The sequence below is a fragment of the Varroa jacobsoni genome, unplaced genomic scaffold, assembly GCF_002532875.2.
Source record: "Varroa jacobsoni isolate VJ856 unplaced genomic scaffold, vjacob_1.0 scaffold_742, whole genome shotgun sequence".
Classification (NCBI taxonomy): domain Eukaryota; kingdom Metazoa; phylum Arthropoda; class Arachnida; order Mesostigmata; family Varroidae; genus Varroa; species Varroa jacobsoni.
This window is the reverse complement of record NW_019213644.1, coordinates 163516-187875: the sequence shown is the minus strand read 5'-3', so window position 1 is coordinate 187875 and position 24360 is coordinate 163516. Positions and strand designations below refer to the sequence as shown.

The window sequence follows — 24360 nt, the reverse complement described above, 5'->3', positions numbered from 1 at the left end:
AGCCTATAATTAACTGCCACAAACAGCAGCGTAGTGTTATCATATACTTAACAGTCTAGCGACAAAACACGATCCGCATAGAAGTCCATCGAGAGTAATAGATACATATACAAAACAAATCTATTGAAGGATCATCGGATGTAATCGCACTCAATCGCTCAGGCAGGCTGTTGATCATAAGGCGACAAGCATTGCGTATCCAGAGATCATTTTTTTTGCGCGTTTATCTAGACAAGGCTAAGGTCTTCTCAACGACAGCAGAAGCTTGGGAAGAATTAGGCAACTTTCCGTTGTGGTTTAAAATCCGAGAAACTGATTACACTAGTAGGCTAATGGTGGTTTCGAGCTAGATAGAAGTATATTGTCCACAGAATAGATAGCCTAGAAGTATCTCGCTGCTTAACAAGTAGCGTGTTCTAATAATGGAAGCTGTTTGATAATAAAGTTTTTAATTTTTACTACTTGTATATATTTTATCCGTAAAAACTACTAAACAGCAAGAACATTTACATGTTTCATTGATAACTATATGTATGAACGCTGTTTCTCATTATCAGAAGGCTACTTACATTTTTAGATGAATCTAGCGTCTTTCGGTATCAGCAAACCTCCTCAAATGTTATCTTCGTCATCATAGGGAACAGACGTTTGCTTAAGAGTACATAGCTTGGCATGTCTATGACCCCTTTTCGCAGTAACGCACATTATTCGTCACAGACACAGCCAGAGGCGCTAGATGTTTTACTTAAGCAGCCTTCACTCGCGTTACGATTAATCCACGACTCTAGAGGAATCGCACAAATTCAGCCCTAACTAATAATATTATCTTTAATGAGAACGATTTCACTTCTGGCGTCACGTTTGAATCAGGTCTCCAATTATACAGTAGGAACATATGGAATAATCTAAAACTAGTAATAGCGGCCTCGTTCGGTACGCTGCTGGTGACAGTGATCCTCGTCATGAAAACACTGCCTGAGCTTCGATTTTGTCATATAGGAGTATCCGTGGCATGCAGATCTTTGTGGAGCTTGCGCGCGTATACTGTTAGCCGTATTTGAGCTATAAGTAATACCGTTATGAAGACCTACGAATACATTCAACGAAGATCGCACGTTGCGGCTATTTCCGTTATGGGTGAAGTCGTCTTCCTGAAGTAGCAAGCACGTAACACGCACAGATATTATAGGTGGGAATAACCATCACACACACCTAACTGACCGAATAATTGTTGAAGCACGTAATGTAATCATCGAGAACTTTGTTTACAACTACCATCATCTGCTAACTTCAGTTCACCGCTAATGAACCCAAACGTCCATCAAACAGCACCGCACCGCACTCAAGTGAGTGCGTAGATTAAGATAGAAGTGGAAAAGATCTCGAGGGGATCGCCGTTCCGTGAAACAGATACGCTAAACCAGCTTGACAGACAATTTCGCCACTACTACTAGTGGTAGCCGATTATAGCGGGATGTCGAATTTCAATTTGTGGTGACTCTGAAGCTTCAGGACGCGCCGAAAATCATTTCTTTCTTTAGCACTGCCGAGCTTCCACTGTGGCTATACCATACTGATATAATCACAAAGATTGTTGCAATTCCCTACGGGTCTGACCTTTTTACCAATTAACCCTCGCATTATTAGAAAGGAAAACAATAACAAAGCTTTTGTTTTAAGCTTGTCTTCGCTGCCAGCACCACTGAACTCTGTTGTATTCTATATACAACGCGTCAATCGGAGGCTGATGGCGATCGACTTTGATTGATTTGGTGATCTGTGACGGCGTCGAGCATCAGTTGTTTTGAATGGGTCAAGTTCGTTGCGCGCGAACCCGCGCTTGAGCGTTCGTTTCCGACAAGTCGTTACAACATAATAGTCTTCTACGTTGGCACTGTTATTGCCGCGAGTTGTGTTAGTAACAGTTGTTGACGTTGGTGAGGCCGTAATGCCGGTAGAAGGTAGAGCCCCGTCACGCTATACCGGCGATGCTTGTGGCCGACCCCGGCTCTGCCACTGCACACGCTGCGGCCGCAGGGCCCTCGCCTCGGAGAGGGCTTGAACAGCCAGAAGGGAAAGGGAATAAGGACCACCCGTTACGGCGACTGGTCCTTTCAATCGGCAGGAGCCGATTGTTGGTTGCTGTTGCTACTACTGCCTGTTGCTCGATGCCGCCGCCTGCATCTTTGTATTTTGTGACGACAACGACGACGACAACGCGTAATGTTTTTCGTTAATTCAATCGAATATCTACCCAAGCAACAGAAAGCCTTCTCTATGCCACATCGAACTTTCCAATGGCGTCGGCCAGCTTCTAGCGTTGCCAAACCCAATAGGGCGACAGCGGTGGCGTGATTCCGCTTGGGTCGGCTAGTAGCCTTTCCCGGATCCACGCGGTTCGCACTCGACCGGGCTGGCCAGCGTGAAGGCCACACCGTGCAAAGGCGCACTTGTTGCGCCTTGGAGTTTGCTGGCCATACGGACTTTCGAAGCGTCAAATTATGTTAAACGCGCGTTTATGCGTTTGCAGTAAGCTTTTTCCCTTTCTACGCAAAATGATTCAACTCACACGCACGGGCGCAGCTAATCCATTACGTTCTAGCTGAGAGATTAACTTAAGTCAGCTGTCAGTCAAACACCGGCAGGCTGGGGCTAGTATAACACTATTACTGTTATGTTTATTTAATTGAAGGAAAGTTAAGAGATAAGTTGTACCCGGCGGCTATTTAATGTCTATAATAACCCAGACCAGACTCTATGAAGGAGATCGCGCTGTCTAGACGTTTACCTTTGCTTCTGACGATGGTACCATTATCCGTATACTTATCAGTGAATGTTGAGTTGAAGGTCGATTTGACGACAATGGTACGTTTATAATTACTGCTTACGAAATGACAGTTTTGATCTTAAAATAGGAGCGATATTAAAGATAGTGCCTGTTGAATTATATTACGTGACATATTGGATCACTCATAAAAAGCGTTTATTTCACTTATGACTTATATCTGGTGCGTCGTAACTTTCTGAAGCAAAAAACTTCAGTAGAACTACAAACTTAAACTAGATGTTATATAGATCAGAGATGTGAATACAATTAAACTGCCAGGTAGCAGGTTTTTGTGCGAGGTGCCTATGTGTAAAGGTTCCCATCAGCGTGGATGACAAAACTGATAATAGGCAAGCTCTGACAGCTGCCAGCGAGCAATATACGGTACTGACTGGCATGAGTAGAATTTGTCTATATGGACCGTTAAAGGATATCCTTAAATCAATCTATGCTGTTACTATACGCTGGCAGGCTATAGTATGATGTTATTTGTTCACTACTAATGGCAGTTCGTATACACCGTACGTATATCAAAAGCATCATTAATTGCATAATAAAACGATTTCATTTTAGCCAGATCTTCGGCGAGGTGCATAGCGGTTCTTCCGTCAGCCGTAACTACGAAGTCAAGCTATATCCCTGTACATGGCCGCCTTGTGAACTCTCCTTTCTTTTGACGGTAGCGGTTATTGCATCTGCTGTTTGCATTGCCCGCGCAGAGACTTCATTGCATTCTGTCGCTCCGAGAGGGTGACGCGTTTTTGCACTATATCGAATTTTCGTGTACGGTGAGCGAAGTACTTAGAAAACTCGCGATAAAACTGAGCGAAGCAAGCGTACATTTTGAACGGTACTCAAGGAAGACAATCTATATCGGGGAGCTTCAATCGATTTTGGATTTCATTTGTCAGCAGAAAACATCGTTGTACTGGAGCCTTCAAAATCGTAGTTCTTCTATGGGCAGCAAAAATCAGACGCAGCAAAATAATAGATCGCTTCTCTTAGTTTCTTATATCTATTCACGAGCTTGATTCAGACGGGATACTCTATGAATTTAATGGGATACATTTTATTTTATCGGACAATACTGGCGACGCGATACAGGAGCCTCGTAATAGGAATATATAATGTTAATAATCGAGATATATATATATATATCTAGCAAACAATAACTTTACGTACTGCTAATGGTCCAGTTAGGCAGGTTCATGGACTCTTCACGTTTTTTTTCCGAGTTGACTCAACGCAGTCCACTTTAAAAATGATTACTACATAATATATAACAAAGTAGCTGAGCTTTTTTGCATTAGTAATCCTGTACTGCTCTGCTTAGTACTTACGTGGAGTCTGATTCACATCACTAAATGAACATTGACTCGTTCCTCACAGAGATGGAATGAGCTTCAAGGCGCAAATGCAATTTATAATCTAAAGATTTAAACTTACCACCTGGAAGTTGTTATGTGGCCGCGATGTAAAACTTATCATATAAATGAAAAGTGTTCGCTTTATGTGGGCTGATAAGTTGTACGTCGTGGCTCTTTTCCAGTAAGTGATGTGTGTTCGACTTGAGTGAATAAGCTACGCAATGCAAAAGCCCTATCACGTATAGGAACTATGCGTATTACGATCCTTATCTCGTACATCGTTCCTGTTTAATAAAAACTTTAACAGGGAACTTACGGCCACGCCAGTGTGACGTCTTAGTTGAACTCGTACTCTATATCCTATTTAGATGCCATATCTGAATGTTACGAATAGACATTTTCAAAAAAAAATGTGCGAGGACGGCAAAAATGCATACGTTTATAGTCTAGTTAATTTTACATTAACACATTAATTTGTACACTAAACCTCTAACGATTCAGTCGATGAAGTTGTTACAAAATTCAAGGGACATTTAATTCACTAACATACCACGACCATTCACCACGTCCTGCTACCCGTTTCTATCGACGGCACAGACAAAAATTCAACAAAATTACCGTAGCTTATGTGTTAATGTTTATTAGAGCTCTATGTAATAACAATGATAATAGTCAAGTATAGCCGTAGTACAAGTGGAGACAATGGAACAGGACATGTTAAAGCGCTATTGCCTTCGCAAATATCAGACGGATCTGAAACAGTGGAGTTTGTTCACAGCTACAGCAAGTAATGCTGAGAGATGCCTGTCACGGTGATCGGCTTTCAACGGTCGGGCTGTCCTTAACCAGGAAATAAGGCCTTAATATCATCAAAAAGAGTGAATACTGTGAAGGGACATGTAGCAGAACAATATTTAGATGTACCCGACTTGTCGAAGGCGGTTTTATTTCACACGGGGAGTTGGAAAGTAATGAAACAGAGAGCGCAGCTTAACCTCTACCAACGTTGAGACACACCAATTACGTATCTCTCGTACGTGATATTTAGAAAATTTCAAAATGAAGATTGTAGATTTCTTGGCTGGCCAACTTCACTCCAAAGGGTATCGCTACCCGTTGTTCTCCAATCAGATGGCTACTTCTATACAGCATAATATATTTTCCGGTGAATTGCATTGATCTCATAAGTCGCTAACCTTTCCCGTCGGATCTTGCATGGTTTCTGACAGTGCTATTTCCGGGCCTGGTGGTTTTAGAAAGAGTAGAGAAGGACACTAAGAGGTCCGGATTACGGGTCGCCTAGGAGCAAGTGATTGAAAACTTTCTATTTTTCTATTAATTAAATTGTAAAGCTGAGCGTTAAGGTAAAAGAATAATATATTATATTTATCAATTTACAGTAAATTTCGAGTCTAATATGAGCATTTTTCTTCGGTGAAGCATATATAAAGACAAAATACTATAGCTGTATAGTATATCTATATTTTAAAGTAAACGATTGCTTCATAGTAGACTTCCCAAGAGGACGACTTCGCGAGTTACGGTGAAAGTAAGTACTCCAAATTAAGATCGCTCAAAAATCAATGACTTCATAGCTTCGTTAGCTTAAAACGTTTGCTTTTAGCTACTAATTTTCTAAACGATTACCCCATATCCCTGGTGTTAAGAGGGATTTTTTGGCATTTCGTAGAATAAGCTTTGAGATATCTTCCTTATGCTTTACTATTGCGTTGTACGGCACATGACTAATTTGTAGCACATTGATGATTTACTCGTACCTTATTTCAAATGCTTTCAAATGATAACTCTTTGAGCCTGAAATAATTAGCCTATATGCTACCTTAGTTCACCGCCCTACACTTCTAATATCCTTTTCATAATTTCCATAATTTTTAAATCTCAAAGACCCCTCTAATTCCACGTGTTCACTGAAGTTTGTCTGTTACCCGCTATATGGCAAAAGTTAGTATAAATTGATCACAGTTACAAAGTTAATGTCATCGAAAGTTTTGACATCGGCTGTTTTGATACGATCAAGCACCGTTTCGAAGTGATGTAGCAGTTTCGTACGAAATCTTCGCGGAGCAATAAATCACTAGTGAGTTATTACGGTTCGATACGATGGTACAGTTGTCGATACATCGTAGTAGGTAAGTGTTATTCTCTATGGAAGTTGTTTTTAGGCTTTGCGTAAGACGTTATGTAGGTTTGTGGTTTAATCTTGTTCTGATATTTGCTTGTCGTCTGCTAGTGAGTACTATGCTAAAAACGACGCCTAACGATGCGTATTACTTTCGTACAAATAATGTAACTCGAACGGGCGACGTGGTCTGCTATATATAGATATTCTATGCTAGCTTGGTAAATCATTCCAGAAAAACAAACCGCTCATCTTTAAAGTATGCACCAAAAAAATGGGGAAATACGCCACAACAATAACACAACGTACCTACCCAAACCCTGATTTAGACCAGGAAGACTGAAACGAGTTATTTCGTTTTGTTTTTATATGGTACCCATTCATGACCCGCAGCGCACTTGTAAACCATAAAGTTTTGCATCTTCATTGGGATTGCGTATCTTGCGAACCTACTACGCTTGAAACTGCTGGTAAATACTAACAACTATTAAAAACCGTTACAAAGGAATTCCCAAGGCTACTATAATCAACTATCAAAGTTAAAAGTACAAAATAGTGTTATTTTATATATAAGAAAATACTTTTGGTGATCGCGGTGGGTGCTGGCCTAAAAAGCAGTGTGCCTGGCGCCTTCCGTCCCGCATTAAACGGCTGGACAGTTTCTTAGAAGATCCTGAGGGGCCGGTGAGGTTGGCATTCAACTGCTTTTTAAGCCAGCACCACAAACTCACTAGTAATAGTAGTACGGTAAAAAAAACTAATGACTTGGATCATCTTCTCTTTCTAGTTCAGCTGTTCATGCTGACGGTGTTAGCAGATGCTTCCATATAATCCACTGTGTTTCCTTCGAAAATTCAGACTTTTTTTTTTTATAGAATCTGATGAAAATGGCGGTACCAGTTTTGACCTGGTCTTCGTTGTGACCTAGCAACCATCGGTAAAGATAGTTTGGACGCAATGGAAAGGTGGCAAGTTTGCCGAAAAAAAGGTCTCAAACTAGTTTTATAGAATTTAATAGATGTAAGTATGGTCATCGGTGCAACTCAAATGGACTTCACAGGTTAGGAACGAAAAAGTATGTCAAAATCAAATCTGCCACCGATCGACTTCAACATCGATACTGATACGCTATAAAGGTAGCACGGACTAGAACTGAGAAGCTCAGAGAGACCTGTGGCGATGACAAACATTGAAGCTAAGAAATTACTGATAAAGTACAGCCTAGTATCGTGAACATAAAAATATACCGAAATCATCACAGAGTGCGGTCACATAGAGAATGGTAGTAATGTAAATGTAAGCCTGCCTTCAGCCGGGCCATATTTAAACCGACTGAACTGCGTTATTTTGCTGCCGATGTAAAGCTTCCACTTACGACGAAAACCGTTGCCCCGGCCCAGCCCCAGAATACGAGGTAGATCACTAGTCGAAGAACTGTCATGGCGTAGTTGCGCAGTTAGTTGACTGCTGGATTCCCTTTATCGTAATGCTTTTCAAATACGATTAGTTATCTACTCTGATAACGGCGAACGGTCGCCGTTTTGCAGTTAAAGGCAATATCTTGACTTAAACCTACTGAAATAGCAGGCTAGCCTAAACAGAGGTTTATCCAAGTTGGTAAATGTGATCTGCTGTCTAACCCGTATGTTGCGATCAACCTCGCTTTCGTATCATCGACCGTGTCCTAAAGTGGCAGTTCCTAAAAAGATCTAATTATGTTTGCCATTTATACAACCAATTAGGACAACGTTCTAGAAATTCACTTCACCCGCGTTGGAGCACGAAGTTGTGTCTATTGCCAGACATGCGATCTAGAAAGTTGCTAAATAAGTTTTCAAATATAATTGTAGCCCAATATTAATATCCGTGATTTAAGTGTAAAAAGTGGATCTGACTAGCAAAATTACTGCCGGAAAATAATATTAATGCTACGGCCATTTCAGAGATATCTCCACAAGATTTTTTATAACGAGCTCCGACACACTACGATAAATCGGTCCATTCGAGGCGGCGGCGCAACGTTTCTATACGTCCACGAATCTTTTGACGTTGAACCTGCTGAATCCTTTTTGTAACCTAATGAGTATCGATGCATTACATAGAGACGACGATAACGAGTAGATTGGGAATGTCTAAGGTTATAACTAAGGCATAAGATTTATCTACGGTTGTCTTTGTCGGACAATATACATGATGTACATCAACTTGTTTAAGGTACTCTATTTAATATCGACGATACTGTTTGTCTGGCAAGAAATTATTTTCATTGCAAATGGCATGTTCCTGGAAGTTTTCAGCGGAGATCGGTCCGCGATCGAATCAATCGACAACGTAAAAATACATCGTACAAGGAATAACATTGAAAAATTATGGATCAGATGTCGGCCGTAAACGATGCAGGTGTTCTTCACTGACGTGGCGTCCTATCAACAGCGGTCGTATTCAAAGTACATGACTTTGTGTCGTTTTGTCATCTATCTCATAAATTCATGTACAGAAATTCAGCTACGTTTCTCACTGTTTGACACTCTTCCCAAAATGTCCTCTGGCCTTACATTCGAATAACCAATTGCATCACTTGGCACGTCTATGAAGATCGATTATGCTGACGTATTGCTCGAAAACCTTTCCAGTAAACAATGCATGCAATCACCCATCCGCTGACAAACATATCTTTGAGTGATTTTTATATATAAGCTTGTCATACTCTCATTTCCCAGCATTGCTCAAGACTTCGAGTGTTATAGTTTTATGCACAGGTAAACCTAACCGTGATAAGTCAACGGACTACGAAATGTGGCTAAAAAAATCACCTGGTTTTTTTACCAAGCTCTCTAAAAGGTGTGCTCGGATCTTATTTATTTGAAATAAAAGCTTTGGCTAACATGCAAGACCTGACTCTTTATAACATCTATAACTACATTATCCGCTCCTGAAGCCTCGACGATGCGGCAAAGGCACTTTACCCTATCTCTTCTGATGTCGTTTTAGGAGAAAAATCCCACTACGATTTTTTGCCTGTCATTTGCGACTGGTCGAATTTTTATTTGACCAACCGTTTCTTAACGATAAGCATCGATAATGTGCTCTCTAGTGACCATTCAGTCACACGTGGAGTTTCTCAAGCTTCAATTCTTGCCCCATTTTTGCCTTCCCAATATCACCCAGAAATAACAGAAGGACTAACACAACGTCGAGTCGATATTTTATCTAGAAATAATGAGTGACGAATGACAAACTGAGGACGATCTAAAAGCTTGAAAAAAGGCTATTCTGGTACTACTCTCCAAAGCCACGGAAAAACAGAACAACCCCCTGTGGATATAGGTCAACTTGTTTATTGCATTCAATGAATAAACTTGTGGAAAAGATCATGGTAAACAGACCTCTCCAGCTGAACGCAAAATATAAACACTTATTTCCAAATACCAGTTAGATTTAATAAAAGGTCATCCGTGATTGACGTCGTCTAAAGATACGTCTGGCAAAGGGAGAAATAGGGAAGCGCACATAGCAAGGATAAATATGCAGAGTAATAGCCCTCGATATTAATAATGCCTTCTTCATGCCCTACCAGTGTATCCTAGATAAATTACAAGATAAAAAGATTTTGCTCCACCTTCGATGGGTCTTTTGCAACGATTTGAAAATCTATCTGTCAGTAGATTTTTGGTGCATCGTAGTACCACACACCAGATGAGTATGGATCCTACTGTGAACACGTCGAACACCATTATATCTTAAATCAAAAATACCTAGGTGAGGTACATATATCATGGCCTTTACGAAGGGTTCGGCAGCGCTGGCCATAGCTTTATTCGGGATTCAGCCGCTGTTGAATCCCGAATAAAAACTGATGATTTTATAGACATAGTCATAGACTGGATCAAGGACCATGAACTCAAACTGGTCCGTGGAATAATCGAATTTATCTTGCTAAATAGCGGAAAAAAGCGCGAAAACATCAAAGCGAACGCACAAATGGCCGTACGGGTCTGCCTTGAAAGAAATTAAAATACTTGGCGGTTATCACCGGCGTAATATTATCGCGTCCACAATTTTCCGTAGTTCTGCCAATAACACATGCCTTTGATACAGAAGCTAGAGGGGCACTAAGCTCAGTTGCAGATTCTATCGCCCGGTACGCCCGTGTATGGAGTACCGCTATACAAAAAGGCCCGGCAATTTCAAACGCAAAAAGCACCAGAAACAAATTACACTACGAGTTAAAGCATTCAGAACTATTTCCTACGAAACAGCATGAATTACCCCGAGGTAAATCCTCTGGCAACCGGAGACAGAAAAACCGTCGAAAAGATACAAGAGCAAAAAAAAAGCGAAAGTCTTTTTTTAGCGCTTAGCTACCTTAATCAAACAGCAAGCCGCGTGACCTAACTCTCAAACCGCTCCAAGTCGAATGATTAAAGATATGGTTCTTTTCATGAAGAGAATCATGAAGGAATATGTGACCCGAACAATACAAATTGACGCGCTGCTGGAGGTGCAGCTTAGAAGCCCGGCAAACGACCATTAAATTTAGCAAAGCTACTCAAACTGGACAGGCCGAAGTTCGGTTTAACCCATTTGTAGTCTTTTTACCCGTATTTATTTAAGGATAAGGAAAAAATACACTGAAATTGGGCCGGCGTATACCAAAGACTTTGCTGATTACTGACTCAACATATACAGCCTGATTGGGCAAACGGCTTTAGTCTGTTGTGTTTGTCGATGCGAAGAACCTTAATAGCAGCATGGAGGAGTTCCACACGTTCCGATCATGTTGAATCGAAAGCGTATAGAACGATAAACTATTATACTACTAACGAGTTCCATGAAAAAATAACTACTACCTTAAATCGGGTATCTTAAAAACGGATTACGCCTCATCCGACGTCGTTCCTATAAGACAGATTTGCACGTGGTATTCTAGTGCAGAAAATTATAACTTTAACAAACTAGCTCACGTGACAGTTACAATATATCTAGCTAACATTTTGTAAACGGGATGTGTTTTCGTTCAGATTTCTCAATGATCCATCAACACAGCGAACGAGTTATTCAACCTCTGCGAGACAGTAACTTAATTCAACTTTTCAACAGGATATTCTTGCTAGTTATTTCTTCAAATTACGCCGAAAACGCACTGTTGTGCTATCTAGTCTTTGAGCCATAGGTCACCCCAACACGTACCTCTGTACCTTTACCAGCACTTTCTTGAACCTATAATCATGTACGTTATTGTGGTTTGGGGTAAGGCTATTTCTCAGCATTTACATATGGTATCAAAGGCTCAGCGTGAAGTAATTATGACTACTTGTGGATTAACATCAAGTTACTTCAGTGAGCATCATATACTCACGATTTTGTCCTTATAAAGACGAGAAAAGGATAAAAGTAATTACCGTATTTCATTTTTATACAATCTATTTACATGATGGTCTCTACATAATAAAGCTATTCCGTCAAAAGGCTTCCGTACAAGAGAAAGTAAAGCTAAACATATGTTTCTGCATTGCACAGAATTAACTTTTTTGGCTTTCAGACGACCAGATTGATTTTAATTTAATTCTTATCTGTCTTACACCTGCTTAAATCTGTTACCTATCGTTTTTCTTTCAGGTTTTACAGAGATCCTATTTAACTTCGTATAGATAAAAAAGTTATTAACAAAAACAGCGAGAATGGTAACAAGGTATAAATAGTTCACAGCCCTTTTTTAAACCTCGATCATCCATTATTGTGAAATTTTTATTTTTTTTTATTTCTAGATAACCCGGACAAATTTCTTTTGATAAACCTAATTTTTTTTTGGGAAGTGATTCCTTTAGATCGTAGGAGAACACGTTCATGTTTTCTTGTGCTCGCCTCCAATTTCATGTCAGGTCGTCATGGGCTGAGCGCGTTACCTGAAAGCGTGCGTCACTTGAAAAGCCGTTTTCCTGCAATATGGCAAGCCGCAGATCCGGATTCTCTTTATTTCTAACTGAATTAATTAAAATACGTTGCTCGATAGATCACTTAAAATCTTTTCAGAAATGAAGCACGATGGTACGAGTATGCTAGGGATAAGAAGGAAATTGCCAAGTTAGTAATATCTAATTCAAACAACCTCTAATGTTCTATTATTGCTTATTCCCGTTAAATAACTGGTATTCCAACGCTGCATATTGCCAAATGAATTTATTTAGCTTGATTTTTAAGCTGTCCACTTTGTCGCAATCCCCTAGGACGAAATGTATATTTTAATGCATCTACAAATTTGACTTGTAAGAGCCAACGCCATGTGATAGAATGACTTTACAATGCCATAGGTGGCCTGAAGGTTCAGCTACAAGTTAAGCAGTTCCCGAGGAATTCGAAAAATTGTCGACCTTGACCCCGCTCTTTTACGTTCCAAGTCTGTTGTGTGACGCAAGGGTCAATGAACGCGTCCGTCACGAACCAGACTACATCTTCTTGCCTACTAGGTGTTTTGACCGAGACCTCATAACGAATTCCTCAAGCCATCAACATAGGTATGTTTGAAGCTCTTTACGCTTCATATCCGTTGTGTCCAGAAGCCAAGAAGTAGCCCACTTCAAACTACTAGGATTTATCAAGCATTGCGCACGGTAATGTAGTATTAATACCGTTCCTTAGTTATCGGTTATCAATTACGTTATACGAGACTATCGTGCGGTCGGTTGATCTCAGCTTCTTCGAACTGATGAAGCTTTTGAAAAAATTTGAATAAACTTTATTGAATTTCGAACCTACGTCCAGACTCACGTCATCAAGAGGGCGAGCTATTCTCACGTTTTGATAGAGAGCATGCCTTTCCCGAAGCAGACATTCGAATACGCAATTTGCCTTTGTTTATTAATCGTTTTCTTGTGAAGGTTTGTTCATTATAGCATTATAGCCTAATAAATATGCGCCCCTCAGGCGGTCGGACCGCATGAATAGAGCGGAAATACGTATTCATTAAACTTGCACGCTCGTATAGTTTCCAACTGTTCTGCTATATAAGATATTCTAATCGTTGTGCGATAACTGCCGCTGTTAAATCGTCGCGCAGAAGCGCCTTGTCATCGAAGACCCCCACGTTCAGTGGTTTATCATTACGGCTCTTACTTCACAAATTCCTATTCTGTGCATATCTGAAGTAATGCTTGCATAAATTCAGTACTGAAATGAGCAGCAGTATGGGTAGTTGAATAAGCGACATGTCATCATCGGCTTGCTTTGTCATCAGAGCTGTGTTACGTGTTCCATGGACACACTTGAAGCCACAATGAGGCACACACCTCAGTTATCTACGGCCATGGCTTCGTCTAACAGGGAAAGATAAGGTACATTTGGTTGAACATACTTTTGGGACTTTTTATGTTCTTAATTTAAGAATTAACAGCATTGAAAGTACCTATCTGCAACGTATGTCTACTACCTGTGTATGTATATGACGGGGAAAAGGACCTATTCACGATCTTAGCGCTTTAAAAAACTAGAATCGATGACCCCAAAACGACACCTACAGGTCCGAATCAAACCATTTGTATAGCCTAAAGTAAAGACGATACGTCTAGATCAGCAGTTGTAACACCTGTGGCCGTCGCAAGCGAGACCTACAAACCGTTAATCATGTTAACGTCAGACGAAAATTCAATTTGAGTGCATTTACTTCTCGAGCTTCAATCTCCGGGATGTGAAGCCCAGCTGTTTAGCGAAGATATTCAATCGTGGCAGTCAGCTGACTTTTCTAGCTTCCGTTAAATAAATAATACGAACGCTAATGGAATCCCTGCAGTAAACGCTTGAAGAGTTCATTTCGATTTATAGATAAGTTGACGTTATTTTTAATCACCGGTCACCGATATTGTACGGAACAATGCGAACTTATAACGAGTTAAAATGAATCGTTTTTAAATTAAAAAAAGAACGCCTGTAGACCTATATGCTTAGCCTAATGTTTCTACTGATAGTACGGTAAAAAGGGTACAAGCACCAATGAGAAAGTAGTAAGTTTCACTTTAAATTGGTGTGTTTTTGTTTATAGCTGATGCTTGAAACAGGTCAGGTTGTATTCGCAGAACAGATCCTAATTGTACCTTTTATTCATCGAAACGGCCAGAACTGTGAATAGTAATGAATAAATAATTTAATCCGAAACAAAGTTTTGTAAAAAAATACCAACAGCTTGAACAAGCACGCTCGCCCAATTTTGCCTTACTGAAAAGTAGTATTTTGTTAAGACAGAAGAAGAAGATATGACAATGAAAATAACCTTTAGAGAGACCTAGAAAGATTCCATATTGCTTGTCTGCTTTCTGTCTTGCCCGATCTTCGCACCTAGCAACTATTTTATTTATGTTATATTACATATTTATGTTACTGACATAGAGCTTATGGCATTGAAAGGCGAGAGTCCGTCTGTTAGGCCCGTGTAGGCGGACTGGGCCTTAATAAGGGCAAGCCAACATGAGTACAAATGGCTCTAAACGGCACGTAATATATGATCATATAGAATTATCGTATAGAACTGACCATTCAACATTTTTACATCTCAAACAATCAGCCTATCTTGCAGCAGTCATTCACGGACTTACTCGAAAATCGCGACCTCTGTTTCAATCAATTGAACTTCTATTGATTTAGACTAGCTTTGCTTGAATAAATGAGTGCATATTTTTTGTGATAGTTTTAAGATCACTCTTCTTCCATCTTGAAAATTGCTAACATCATGGGAGCTAGCAAAAAAAAAAAAATAATCCAGCAAATGTAACAAATCCATCGTCAAATGAGGTTTGCCCGCGTGGATGAGATATGGTTACTCAATTCATGTAAATACTAATAATTGTAAAGAAGACTAAACGAAATTGATCCCGCACGCAAGGTTATCGTGCAGGAAGGATAGCGCTGATCCAAACGTTTTGAGCACCGCGTTAGGTAACTTTGTTTTTTGCAAATCAATTTCGAAATAGAACTTTCCACTTTGCAGATGTTTCTATTGGCGCTTCGGCGTCCTTCCGTCTCTGTATCGGAGAAAAATAATAGATGCATTGCACTCTTGTTCTAGTATCTACGAAGAATTTTCTGAATACAAAACTGTAGTTTTACATCCATATACTAAATTCAGACGACAAATTCACTGACCATTACTAGCGGGTATTGTTAATGTGCCACAAACCTCAACGGAAAAAACGTAAGCAAATTCAACTTCGCTTGTATGAGATCCAGTAGACACGCCTTATGTAATATATTAGACCCTCGAATTTTTATTTATTGCCGAACTCCCATTTACAGTACGCTTGTTAAAGACCTAGCTGATGACCCGATTTTGGGCCGCTGAAGTAGTCATGTTCGAGCGGAAAAGATATCAATTAGCTGGATGCTCAGATCAGAAAGACCCTTGTACGAACGAAACGTGCTCATTTAACTTACATGCTTTATAGAGGAGCAAGTTTCTCCAGTTAAGAATTTAATCCCCGTTTTAAAAGCGGCAATTTGACAAGAGTCGCCTTAAGGTTGTAGTCTAAACTGTACTGTTAGGTTTACGCCATTTTTTTTACTAAATTTATTGTAGCCCATAATAATCATCTCTAAGAATCAACAGCGATGCCTCAAACATGTTTAAGTACACATCGGGTAGCCTATGGATTGGCAATGTATTTTACGTGTTAAGGAAACCACCATTCAACAAAAACTCATTCGATCTCGCATGTATAGAAAAAATTTCAGCACGCTAAAGCCCTACATGTCTTCTACGGATTTAGGCGTACTTAGAAAAATGATGTCAGACTAGTAGTTTTTTGGACGACATGATTTGTATTCAGTAGTGGATGAATGTTCTCATCCTGAATTTGAGTAATTCGGTATAACTTGATGCATCCTCAGTTTTTTTGGACAAGTTGAAACGCCACCTATTAACATCCCTGATCTAGCCCCAAGCAATTTATCTATGACATATATAGCTAAAACCAAGTTGCGGTCCAAACCATATTAAGCTAAATTGTCAAATATCTTTCGGTATAACATAATAAGTGATCAGCGCGCCGTCCGAAAGTTATACCAACCCAATCAAAGTTCAGCAACTAATTTGCTAATTTAGTTTTACCTTTATTAGACTGTTATTAAATTGTTTGTTTTCATCTAGAATGCTGAACGGTAGTAAATAGACCAGCCATTGTTTCTTAAATCGAGAACTACTCGCTGTTAGTACTTCCATGTGCAACACAAATGTAAAAACTCTTGTAAGAAATCACAAAGCTCGAACGTTTATTAGATGTTCATCAAGCTTTAGGAATTGTCAGCTGTTCACCATTTGAAGTATGGTCTGATTATCCAGTCTCACTAATTGGTCCTGGTCAAGCCGTTTTCACTGACGAATCAACTTAATCTCAGGCCAACGATTCCAACGTTTCAAAGCAGAAAATACAGAAGTTCTGAGATTCGCTGAACATCTCAGGAGCGACTTAGGCTAATCTCGAAATATAGCGGCAGACCAATACCATGTACAGGTTGCGTTTCCGCTAATGACTTTAACTGCATAGCGAGTGTAAACTTTACCTTAACAGCAGAGACGTTATGTGATTTTCGATCTGCGTCCCCAGAATCTGATGGTTTTACGAGGTATCGATCCAAGATTGAACTAACCGAATGGCCTGTAGACGGGAAGATCGTCACTTTAGGTAATATACTTTTCTAACCTAAATGCTATTGAATGTTCGTTAACATGAGTCGGTCTTGAGCTGTGGTAAAAAGGGATGAACCCATGTTATGGATCCATATTTCCACGCTTCAAGGTATTCCAGTTCAGCCAATTTCACTTGGCTTGAAAAATAAGGCTTGGCCAAGTTCATGCTTTTCCCACAACATGCGTTACTACGATTTCAATATTCATATATATATTTCACAAATGATCTGAATGAGTGAAATACTAGGTAGATGCAGAAGCAGTGTTTGTTTCGGTTTTCTATAAACTGGCTTTTCTAATTTTTGCTGATCGTAGTTATACCAAAATAGTAGTTTTTTTTTTCTGCGAGGCCACTTTAGGTGAACTTGTCATCTAAAAGTGGCTCAACTTTTCAAATCTGACGCGCTGTCGCGGACCATTTCAAGTCACTCTCGAAGTCAGTAATTGTTAGATAAACTTAATTCTCCCAGCTGAAGCGTCTTCAACATAGCGGAAAAAATAGGGCCAGGGCTACTTTGGCACATTTTCGACATTGAAGAAGATGTGGAATATAGTTGTCCTGTTTTCCTAGCCGATAGAACCATCCTTGACGAATGAAGCAAGGCTGAACCTTGTCCATTTGGACGAAACGACATAATTCAGTGCAATGAAAAGGTCCGCCAAAAATATATAACAACTGGTGAGCAGATTAGAAAAACGAGGCAATAAGCAAAAGCCAACTTGATATCGCATGCATTAATCTATATAACGTTGCCGTGTTTCAATTTATCGCGAAATGTGCTTTATACAGCCAGTAGCAAAAGGCAAAATGAAGTAAGCAAAAGCTCCTATATTGAACTATTTTTGTTTTTTGTCGGGTATATTATACCGTCACTAACACAACATCGTTTTGAATTTAAAAGTAAACATTTAATTTCTATCCCAAATAGATAAATCAATAAGCAACCACTTAGTGTTTGCGATTTGAGTGAAAGTAACGCTCCATCATCACGATAAGGCATATCGGGGCAAAACAACAAAATAAACGGTATCAATACTCAGACGCATTTATATAATCAGTATGCAACAGGACACAGACTCAATGTGGTTGGTTGTTAGCTTAGCGATGTCAGTAAAACGAAAAATGGAAAAGTCAATCTTGTAATTGTGTAATTGCTAGTCTTCATATGTATGCTTCAGTAAGATCTCTTATAATTAAAAAAACGTAATATCGGTAAAGTCGTAATACGAGTATATATCGGTAGAATGCTAGAATTCAACTGTGTATTTTTATGTACTATGTCAAACTGTTTCGCATAACTTTAACCGTTAAGCGTTACTTACAAACGGCTGGCTGCTGAAAGAACATGTGTCTACACTTATGCTATCCGTTACGTCTTGTCCTAGCAGCTAATCTACCATTCGATAAAATCCCTACCATATACCGTGTCACACAAATAAAAAAATGTAGAAAGGAAGAAGATATGTATAGAAAAAATTGCTTGTAGGCTAAAAAATAGAAAAAAAAAAAAAAAAAACGTCTATAGATTAATATAAACCGAGGAAGAATTAAAATTTTGTCAACAAGGATTGAGAAATTGTTATGCACATCCTTTTTTTTTTTTGAAATTTCCATGATAGAGACGAGGTCGGCTCTTCGAAAAAAGCGATGTTCTCTATATGTTATGGAGCGAAACATATTGCTACATGCGGTGGTTAATTTCAGGGAACAATTTCAAATCTACGGTAAATACCATGTCTTTGTATTGCCTATCTAATTAATTTTCGGAGAAGCCAAACGCTAACACGCCGTTTTGAAAAATAGACTCAAATTTACCTTGAGATAGAGGAATAATTTCGAAAAGGTAATGGGTCAACAGTAGCATAACGGAAGCATGGAAAACGGACGCAGGCGTACGGAATACCTGTTAGAAAATACTAGAACAGCAAAGACAGAGTTGTCAAGAATCTGAACCGGGATAATTGAGTCACAGAAGCAAATTCACGCCATAGCTCGAATAATGCGGTGGGCTTATAGTTTCTTCAACTCGACTTTGGACTACCGAACTCGAGGTCAGATCGAACAGATCTCAATTGAATTTAGGTTAAATTGGAAAAATCCACAGGATAACGTTGGTAAGCGTCCGATATGAATACTTAACAAAGACCATATGCAAATACGGGATAAGTGACGCTATGAAACAGTGTGTTTAGCCTTTTGTTCATCCCGGAGCCGTAGATAAATTTTCTACGTGTGCGGCACTGTTCCTTAACAAACGGATTGGGTGGCGTCGGCCACTTTTTCTAGATAATCATTATTAAACAAAAAGCTTTATGAAGAACGCATAATCGATAATTTTAGAATCGAGGACGATTACATTGTAATTGCTAATGGCATAGCAGTGGGTGCATACTTGCAGATTAAACATAATAATGAGAGGTACTTGTTTGAATTGCGGTCAAGTCTCGTTTTGTCTGTGAAGAGGTGACATTTTGAAGTTATTCGCCCTAAACAGTTGATTGAGTATGATTAGTTGAAGTTCAGCATGGAGTAAGTACTGCATTACTTAATCGAAGCTTAAGAATCACTAAATGAGCCATTAAATTCAGATTGCCAAAGCAGACCCAAAAGAGCATTTACAGATCACCAATGTACAACAGACGCGACAACACAGTTCACGGAGAATAAATCGTAGCGAGCCGAAAAATATAGTAATCAATCTCTAAGGCTTCTGCGAGCTGTTTTATAAGAGAACAACATAATTATGAAAAAAAAATAGCGCGCTTCACACCTTTCAGCTTTGATGCCAACTAATGGACCTACACATAGACAATTTAAATCTTCTCTTTCCTGAATTAGCTGCCTGGTAGAAACGGTGCTTTAGCCTTAGATTGCAGGCCCTTCGTAACAGGATATAAGTTACTAACGGTTTAAACGAAGAGCGTACCCTGGACCTCGGTCGCACGAGCGTTCTAACAAAATGGTGAGCTTTATCACAAAATACCATTACGTCATATTAGTTAAAGCCAAATCACGTGTATAATAGCTCTCCATAACTACAGTACAATCACAGTAGCCATGCTTTTCGTTCGTTGTCCTATTTGATAAGAATCCTTTTGGTTCGAAAAAGCTGCACAGGGCAATCCATAACATTATGACTTTGCTCCGGTCTGAAAATTTGAGAACTTTGAAAAGTTTCATGTATTCTCTTTGAACCTATTCAATTTCAGCTACGCGAGGAGTAAATGCCTGGGTATCGCTCGTGCTCATTTCCGATAATATTTATAAGCAGACGACTCTCAAAGACTTCTTGGTCTACACATTAGTATGGTTTCCACGCATACAGTTGACTTCTTGACAGCTCTTTAAGCCGAAGGTTAAAGCTTTAATGGTCTATTTTTTCACTATAAAGGGTCCACCTCTATTGTTAAGTTTAGATCGGAAGTTTAAGCTATATACTGTCTTTTGTAGACGCATGTTAAAAAATACTCGGTGCGAAGTAATGATTGCAGCGATAATCAAATGGAATTGGATGACGTATTGCTATATCATAATGAACTCCGAACAGGTATCTGAAATGTAATACATCTTATTGAACCTATGTAGGCCGATTCCTCAGGCGCATTTCGTTTTGGTTTGAGGAAGCAGTGACCTGTTGTCAATGTCTGAGTTAAACTTACATTTAGCACGACCTTGCCTTTGCATTGTAAGTGTTATCAGAGTAAATAATAGAGGGCCACTATTTAAAACTAGCCAATTCATCGACTAAGCTCGTGCATACACCTCAGTATTAAGTACTTTTTATTATTATCAGATGCGTAAATGGATTGACTGCTGGGAAGCGATCGGAAAGATGCGTTCATTTACGTACAGTCTCCTTTTGCAAAAAGAAAACACTACGTCAAATTACCTACATGTTAAGAAAAAGCAAAAGAATTTTAGATAGCACCGACGGAGTAAGTGGATTAGGCTAACAATGTACAAATAAAGGAGGGATATAAGTGAGTCATTAAAAATCAAAACAAGTAAAAAAAAATAAAAAATAAGGTGTGACACAATTAGGACAGGAATTATGCCTAATTTTTAGATGGAGTACTTAGCTCGCGGATGGGTACAATTATATGTCGATAGGCGACACAGTTACTACGTTGTAGTTTCCTAACATAAGCATAAAACGAGCTTTTGACAAATCGTTGAGGCTAGGGAACTTTATTTCATCGGAAAGCGTAAACACGTGGGCGTCACAATAAAATATCGACGAAAAGTGATAAGCTTGGAGTTTAAAGGCAACCTTATGTGGTAAGGTCTATAGCTCTATCAATAGGTTTGAACTTTTATATATATCTTTTTAACGTCGTTGATAGCTTTAGGAAATGTAATAAATTTTGTTTAGTGTCTTTATACAGAACAGCACTACAGTTAGGCGAATTTTATCTTGATAGCTAAATAAGCATTTCTACGCTTGTCACTATCAAAAATTGCTTCAGGCTATAATGATCGATGTGACATCAATAGAATCTCCTTGGAGGAATATCTGTTTCATTATTTCTAATGTAAACCTAACTGTAAGCTAGTTTCAAAATACGGATGTTCGAAGAAGCTGGAGTAAAACATAGGCTTCATAGAGCTTATTATAGGAGAATGGAGATCCTCCAAATTCTTTGCGGATCCATTCATATCTACGCAAGATCAGTGGAACATAGACAATTTCTTTGTATGCAATATAATAAGAGGAATACAAAAGAAAGGCTATAATGTACGAAATAATACGAGGCTATAATGTATAATAATGTACGAAAACCGCGGTTTCGTGAATTTAGAAACTACATTAAGACTCATTTTATCTTTTCTCTTAATCAATTTTTAACATCAGTAGAGTAAATTACAGGGGGCAAAATTCCAAGTGAAATTCAGCACGTGATATATGAATTGGATATGTACGTATACAAGTCTAAGATCAACGAGTGTTACGATTTTCGTCCGTAGGATAGCAGTGTCTTCTTCGTGACTCATAAACACGCAGGGAGAAAATAATCCTCTCATAGTCACCTTTTAGCACGTTCACCAATGGCCTATAAAAAGGGCTCGTTGAGTGCCGTGTCACTCGGCGAAATCGTCGCGCCTCTGGCAAGAAGGGGTTTCGGTCTATGTAGTTGTTCCCTGGCTACGTTCAATAAGCGAATCCTTCTGCAGCTGCTGGATATTGCTCTATAGCTGCCATAGGATATCGTCATCGAGCTTATGATCGATTTTACTCGTAAAACAAGAACAAATTGTATGGAGTAAATTTTTTTTCCCGTACACTGCATGCATTGAGCTGTACACAATTTTTGTGAAAATTAAAGGATTAGCCATCATGCTCGTTGGGATATCTATTGCAGGTATTTTATGAATTCACCGCCAAGCACCTGCTACTGCCACGCATAATTAAATAAACGGAAAACTTCTTGCTTTTAGTTTAGGAACATAAAATTAACATGATTAACGAAAATCACCGCATTTTGTTAGCCTGTTATGTAGCCGCGTAACAGGCTGATACTGTACAATGGGTCGCTAGGAGCCAGTTTTTAAATCTGCAGTGCAGATGACGAGGAATGCTGTAAGTTAGCAGCGGCGATAAGGACGCAGGACAAAATATATTATTGCTACGTGCATATATATAAGAAGAAACGTTAATTGCATAGCTTATAATGGACGGCTAATGTGTATAGTAACGCCATCAGCATGGTTACTAGAACGGTTACCGATATTTACGTGACTTGGTTTTGTGCGGGTGTTTTTTTCTGTTGTTCTATGATGCTGCCGACGGTTTTTCTACTACCCCGTATCAAAAGTCGCTGGCAATAAGACTATAGCTCTCTATAATAAGTGCTATAGCTCTCTGCGCTTGAAAATAGCCGCAGCGGAAGCAGAAGTACTATACAGACATTTACTGCCACATCATGCCTAGGTTCTCAAGCAGCTGATTTTGTATGAACCGTCTTGCTTGAATAGGTGCATTGTGTTCCTGGAAAACATATGGAGATTGTTTGTCTTTTAGAAGAAAAGTATGTTAGACACTCAAAACATTAGCCTGGACTGGAACACTGTTCTACGCAGAATAGGCACATTCTCTGGGTGATCATGCGTAAGCCATCGATCGTTTGTGCGGTTGATTTCTAAATCAACAATAGACACTTTTCATTAAATGTGGAGAAGTCAAAGATGGGGTGTTGCTAACTTCTTGAGAGAATCGACGAGCAAATAACATTAACTGACTCTATTGGCCTTAGAGATTTTCTGTCTAGCTTCCGTGACGTACGAGCTGTACCTAACGTTTACGAGAACAATTGGTAACATCGTAGTCATACTTACATGAATTTTATTCCGTAGTGATCTTATCAAAACAGATAGATAAACAGAAGTACGCCCCTGGTCGGCGATTCTTAACTCTCTAGAAACACACAAATTGAATATATACATATATATGTATATGTCAGAGTTTACCAGGAATAATTGTTTCAGGACAGTTTTCTAACGGGGCTAAAGGTAATGCGTACGAAAATTGGTTTTATATTGAAGAGTACAAATCGTTCCTATTTCTATCCAGCATAAACGAGGTCAATTCTATTTTAGTTTTTAACTTAACAATAATTGAACATTGTAAAGCACCTAAACAAAGGGTGCCTTTCCTTGCTCGAAGAAGAGTCGACACTTTGTTTATAACGAATGAACTGTACGTTTTTACCATAGAATCAGTCGATTATGATATTTTCCCAAAAAAAATATTCAAAAATCGGTAGATAGACTGGTGTTTCTATATCGTTAGTTGTTTTTCAAAACGATAAAATATTTACATGATGTTCCGAAAGTGATGATCAGTTTTACCCAGACAAAATGGATTAACGAACGAGTTGGTTTGTAGGAATGAATGAGATAACTATTATCATATAGTCACGAGACAACTAGGGTGTTGTCATTGACCCCTCTGAGTACCAATAGATAGTATTGTACCAAAATAATAGGAGAATTACCGGCAAAAGGCAAAGGAATCGCAACGGTTTAATAAGAACTGTAACAGCAGGTGACAAGGTGACCACGTCAAACCTAATTACGTTCAAAGTAGAACTTTAATTAGAAAAAGTATTAGGATACTGTTAGGTGGAGTCCAATAAAGAGGCTAGCTACAAGACGGAAATCAATATCGAATCTTGGTCTTTACCAAACGTAGGACGATTTCAAGAAGCAAATCGCTATCATACGGAGGCTATCGCCGCTTCAGAGATACATACATTAGAGTAATGCGCATCTGAGAGGAAATTCCATAATGTCTGACGTACGATCATAACCTTTGGCAGAACCGCTAGGACATTTAATTAGTTGCCCTTAAAGGTC

General features: G+C 39.2%; 1 protein-coding gene across 2 annotated transcripts in view; it reads right to left on the bottom strand.

Moving 5' to 3' along the window:
• Positions 1-1965, bottom strand: part of LOC111263185 (diuretic hormone receptor) — a 134484-nt gene extending 132519 nt beyond the window's left edge. For both annotated transcript variants that reach the window (XM_022838073.2, XM_022838071.2), the window contains exon 1: positions 570-1965. The gene's annotated coding sequence lies outside the window, so the exon portion shown is untranslated. The remainder of the gene's footprint in view (positions 1-569) is intronic.
• Positions 1966-24360: the final 22395 nt, after the last annotated feature.